This window comes from Myotis yumanensis, unplaced genomic scaffold (assembly GCF_028538775.1).
Source record: "Myotis yumanensis isolate MYYU_CA2020_CCGP unplaced genomic scaffold, mMyoYum1.0.hap1 SCAF_16, whole genome shotgun sequence".
Classification (NCBI taxonomy): Eukaryota; Metazoa; Chordata; class Mammalia; order Chiroptera; family Vespertilionidae; genus Myotis; species Myotis yumanensis.
Window position 1 is genome coordinate 4,873,839 of NW_027223767.1, and position 6,119 is coordinate 4,879,957.

General features: G+C 49.9%; 1 pseudogene; it reads left to right on the plus strand.

Annotated features, from left to right (window-relative positions):
* The first annotated feature begins 1,214 nt into the window (after positions 1–1,214).
* Positions 1,215–2,033, plus strand: LOC138994612 (phosphofurin acidic cluster sorting protein 2 pseudogene; annotated as a pseudogene).
* Positions 2,034–6,119: the final 4,086 nt, after the last annotated feature.

The window sequence follows — 6,119 nt, forward strand, 5'->3', positions numbered from 1 at the left end:
TACCAAGTCTCTTGCTATGCCCTTTGCTGCCTTGAGGACCATATTCCTGTGGTCCCTCCAGGTCAGGAGCTGGGGCCTCCCTGGGCTGCAAAACATACTGAGAGGGGGACCTGTTATCAGGGCTGGCGATCCAACTGTTCACTGCTGTGGGATCTGGACATGATCCCCTCCTGTGCCATATTAAGGGTGCTGCCCTGAACACCTCACTTGTTCTAATATCCTGACCCTCCCACCCTGGAAAAGCCTCTCTGTTTCCATCTCAGAATGCGATATTGTGTCAGTAATCCCAGGGTTGACATTGTTAACACCAGGAGGTGCTGTCCATCCTCTGCTAAGAAAATGACCAAGATACTAATGTGTCTCATCATAACTCACCTCCAAGTCGATTCCGCTGAGAACCTTTTCTCTTGTCCATGTAGAAACCATGAAAACCTGTGAAGAATTTTTCTGAGTTTCTTTGAGCCAAAGTGTAAACAATTGCGCTGAAGCAAAATCTCAACCGAATGAGATAGTAATGCTCCAGAGAATGGCAGCTTTGCACCTTGATTTATACATTACACTCAAAAGAGGAGACTTGTGTGGGTTGCATGAAATCCATTTGTGATAGATTAGGGAGGTAGGAGAAATTAAAGCAGAGAATCTCTGGGGTTGGATAAAAGGCAAAATGATAGACACATAATTCTTTTACGTAGGTGTGAGCAGGATAGTTAACAGTCAACAATGAACTCAATGACAATGAGCAGATTTGTGGTCTTTGCAGAATGATGCCTGTGCTTTGAGTGTTCTGAGAGAAGAAGAATTACTTTGACATTACAAAAATATGTTGCTGTAGATTTAAAAAGACAATAGACAAGCTCAGTTAAGGTAAAGATTGACCTTTGTCAGGGAAGATGACATACACTGCTTTTACTAGTAGTTTCAAAAAAACTTTAATTTCAGACCATCCTTTGTGGTTACTTCAGGTCTCTGAGTTTGCAAGGCCGCCAGGTTAGCATGTGGTCTTTGCAATCACTCTTGCCCCACCTCCAGCTACCAATCCCTGAGTGCTTGGGGTTTAGTCTGAGCTGTAGCCCCCAACCCACCTGGCAGGTTATGAGCTTCCCCTGATGGCATGTGCCCCCTCTGTCCCAACACAGGGTGGAAATAAGGCCTCTATGGGGCCTGCGGCTGCAGACCTGGACAGCATGCCCGCTGCACTCAACACTCAGGTGCCAATGAACATCTTTGCTGCCTGGGAGGTGGACTGCTCCAGCCCCACATGCGTGCCTAGACAGTGCAGCCTCACCTTAACCAAGCTGCTGATCTATAAGGAGCTGGCTAAGGAGGTCAGGGGTGTGGTCATCAGTGTGAAGATCCAGGGATCCAATACCATCTTAAGGTCTGATGAGATTCTGCTGCCCCCCAGTGGTCAAGTGAATACCGACCTGGCACTGACCTTCTCCCTGCAGTACCCCCACTCCCTCAAGGGGAAAGGCAATACCTTGCAGATCCTGCTGCAGCAGAAGCAGCGCCTTAAAAACCAGACCCTTCTGGGATATAAGACACTCGCCATGGGCAACATCAACATGGCTGAGTTGATGCTGCGACCCCTCCAGGGTGGCCAGATGCTGAGCCTCCATAGCACCATCACAGAGACATCTGCCCATGTGGCTGAGGTCAGTATCTCCTCCTTGACCAGCCAGCCCATGGAAGTGGAGGACAGCACCCGGAAGGCTGGCCCCAAAGTCAAGTCCAGCTTTAGTTACTCAGATCATCAGGCTAGCCATGATCCCAGGCTCTGGCAGGACCAAGAGGAGGAGGATTTTGACTTTGGGAAGTCAAAAAAGCAGCTCCTAGGAGTAGGAAGAATGCCACCCATGACAAGAGAACAGTATGCTATCAAGAAAGTTGGGGCGTGGCTGCAGAGAGCGCAAGTGCACAGGGAGGAAGAACTGAGCCTGGAGCAGGAGTCTTGGGAGAATGTCACCGAGGAGGACGATGACCTCGATGTGCTGTGTGACTCGATTGAGAACTTTAGCGACAGCAGCTCATGAGAGTGTCCTCAGTACCCCAAATCCTTGGCTCAGGCCATTCTAGGAAGACCTATGTTACCCCAGCTCTCATAGGGAGATCTAGAACATCCACAGTGCCCGAGCCGGAAGGAGCCCCCAAATCCAACCAAAGTGACAGGATGAGAGGCTAGAAAGCAGCGGGCACAACACCACACCGAGTCTCTCCTCATCCCCTCCCCAAGATCCTCTGGGCAGCAGATGGGCTGTTGGGGCTGGAGCACATCCCAGATGGAGTGACAAGTGACACAGCCACACAACCAGCAGGTCAACAGTCTGGACAACAAGTACTGTCCTGACCCACCGAGCCAGCTGCAGATGCCCAGGATGACAGTGTATGATCACCTGAACTGCATCCTCATCTCTGACAACCAGCTGCCTGAGAACATCCTCTCCTCAATGTCTCTGACTGGCAGGGAGAGTTCCTGGCTGAGTCCTGCAGCAACACATGCTGGCGAGGTGTGCACCTGCTCTAAGCCTGAAGTCCAGGCAGCCTTCAGCACCATCATCTGGAGGATACAGAGACACTGTCACTACAATTCTCAGCCCTTGAAGCCTGTAGAGATCCTGGTGGCAAGGCCACATCACTACTTCAGTGCTGTGCTGCACGTCTTCCTGGAGCTGCTCACTACAACCTGCCCCCTTGGTTGGGCTACATGCACTTTCTGGTCACCCTGCTGGGTTCCCATCCCATGACCTGGTACCTGGGCGCCTTGGAAATCTCCTACAACTTCTTCCAGGACCTGCCCAGGCAAGACCTGTTCTACAAGGAGGCCTACCAGAGAGCTGTGCAGGACACACTGGACATCCTTTTGAGAACCACACAGTACATCACAGGGGCCAATTGTGTCCACCAACTATCCATCATGGAGGCCACACTCACCTACAAACAGAAGAGACCCAATGAAAAGTCCTTGAACATCATTTCCTTTGTGGTGTTGGTGGGACTTGGAATAGTGGGACCATTCTGGGTTACATCAGGAGACTGAGATTAGGACGCCCCCGTGGGGTCTAGTGTGCTGTCATCCACCCCACCACACAGGTCTGTGGCAAACAAGGAGGCTTCACTGACCCTATTCTCCTCCCCATCTGTGAGTGGAGGCCTGTCCTGCTCCAGCCAGGGTTTTGGCGCTGAGTTGATGAGCCTGCAGGTGGATTACTGGACAGCAGCCCAACACATAGACAGAAAGAGAGACTCTGAGAACAAAGACCAGGCTACCGCCAACCACATCCTCAAGTGCACCTACCAGTCTCTCCAGATCAGCAGGCTGCCCGTCAGGGGTGAGGCTGAAGCCACATCCACCATGTCCATGACAATGGTCACCAAGGAGAAGAACAACAGGGTGATGTGTTTTCCCAAGAAAATCAGACAATGATGTGAAGTACCAAAGCCAGTGCCTGGAGGGCATCTGCCATGCCATCTGCAGGGCCAAGCACCCACAGAACATGCTGCGCGTCCTTGTACATGGCCTTAGTGGGACAACGTGTGTTTGCCACGTCAAGCACTTCCCCACCCACCTCTTCGGACGCTCCAATTCCACCTTCTAGCCCTGTTTGTCCCCTGCCCTTCCCCAGCCCTGGCCAAGCCCTGAAGGACCAGATGCTTCTCTCTTCACTTTCCAGTTTGGTACAGAGACAGACCCTGGAAACACAAAGCGTAAAGTTTTCAGCTTGAAGGTGCTCACAACCTGGAAACTAACGTGCTGGTGCCCTCAGGGACCAGCCAACGGCTCTGCTTATTACCCAGAATGCTTTGGTGAGTGAGAGGTCAGGCAGACAGTGTTGAGATGCACAATCATTGAGGCAGAGTCTCAGGACCCCAAAACCCTCATTGAGAAAGGTTTTCACCATCCAGACCTGCCCTTCCTGGAAGCCAGGATTCTTCCTCCTGTGGAGTCAGCTTCAGTGTGTGCCCGACTCAGCGCTGTGTGATAGAGGCCAAGGGCTGGCCTCCCATTGGGGCATCCTCACAGAACATGGAGGCTTGTCAGCCCAGCCCTGAGCCTCAGCTGGTCACCAGCCAAGTGTCTCCAGCACCACCCTCTCCTGGTGTCCAATACACTCCATCCTCACAGGCAAAACAGAAAAGAATAAACAAAAGACCCATATGGTACCCTCCACCCAGGCACACTGACTGGACAAACTGGACAAATACCAGGTGCCCACCTTCCTGGGAAGAGACCTCTCTTTTCTCCCCACCTTTCTGTGGTGTTATAGAGCATTTGCTACCATCCAGCCAGTGTGGGACCAACTATTCACCAGGTGAGCACCTCCCCCTAACAGCCACCCGTTTGCCACAAGTTTTCAGGTCACTGCATCTCTCTGAGTGTTTGTTCCTCTGAACATGGGGAAATGGAGGCCCAATCGGGTTATTGTAGAGACTCAGTGGGGTCCTCCCTGAAAAGTGCTCTCTGGGTGACTGGACAGTGCAGAGGTGTACCAGAGGGCCTGGTGTTGAGCCAATTGGTCATTTTCTCTTCCTGTTGAGGAAGCCTCTGCCCAATTTGTGATTCCTCAGGTCCTTGGGCTAAGCTCTTTCCTCATGTGATAAAGAGATTAAAGACTCCTTTAGGGGTTCCTGTCCTGGTTGAAGCCAGAACAGAAAGCCCATGGGTGAGCGGTGGGGCCCAGGCTCACCAGATATCTGAGAGGGCTGGTTTGGGCTCCTTCATTCAGCAAATATATCAGAAGCCCTGCCAGGTACAGACACATCTCTAGGCACTGACCATAATCCAGTGCTCAGAGCAGACCCCAAGCCTACACTTCAGAGCTTCTTTCTACTCAGGAGCGTGTCATTCAAACTAGGCTGCACAGGATATCAGTTTCCACAGGACAGTTGATGAGACACCCTAATGGCCTCTGCTATCTATGGCTGTATCCTCCCCTATTGTGAAGAGGAAGGAGGATCTCTGTTCCAGCAGAAAACGTGAGTCGGCTTTGTATTACAGCCATGAGGGGAGTATCGAAACTGTGACTTCAATGTGCTTGCAGAATCCAGTATTCCACATCAGGTGGGATTTCTGCAAGAGGGCACTGGTCTGAGGGCTTCCCCCAGAAAAAAATGACAGGAGTCAGAGAGGTATTCATGTGGACTTGGGTGATGTGGGTGAGTTGAAAAGTCATTGTACAGAGTGAGCCTTTCAGAAAACTCATATCCTTTGCTCCTAATCCCAGCCCTGACTGCACCCCTATCCAGGGAGCCTGCTCACTAATCTGGTAGAACCTTCTTAGTGACAGCTTGGCAGGTATATCCCACCATGCGAGAGTTGAGTTTCAGTGAGAGGTGAAGCACCCCACAGGGCAGCTAGTGAATTAGGCAGCATGTAGGTGTAGGAGCCAAAATCTTTTTTTTTTTTAAATCTTTATTGTTCAGATTATTACATTTGTTCCTCTTTTTTCCCCCCATAACTACCCTCCTTCCAGCTCCCACCCCACCCTTCACCCTCACTCCCCACCCACTGTGTTCATCCATAGGTGCATGATTTTTGTCCAGTCACTTCACGCATCTCCCACACCCCTTTTCCCCCCAAGAATAGTCAGTCTATTCCCTTTCTATGTCCCTGATTCTATTATAATCACCAGTTCATTCTGTACATCAGGTTATTTATTCACTTGATTCTTAGATTCATTTGTTGATAGATGCATGTTTGTTGTTCATAATTTGTATCTTTACCTTTTTCTTCTTCTTCCTCTTCTTAAAGAATACCTTTCAGCATTTCATATAATACTGGTTTGGTGGTGATGAACTCCTTTAGCTTTTCCTTATCTGTGAAGCTCTTTATCTGACCTTCAATTCTGAATGATAGCTTTGCTGGATAAAGTAATCTTGGTTGTAGGTTCTTGGTATTCAGCACTTTGAATATTTCTTGCCACTCCCTTCTGGCCTGCAAAGTTTCTGTTGAGAAATCAGCTGACAGTCGTATGGGTATTCCCTTGTAAGTAACTGAGTTTCTTTCTCTTGCTGCTTTTAAGATTCTTTCTTTGTCTTTTGCTCTTGGCATTTTAATGATGATTTGTCTTGGTGTGGTCCTCTTTGGATTCCTTTTGTTTGGGGTTCTCTGTGCTTCTTGG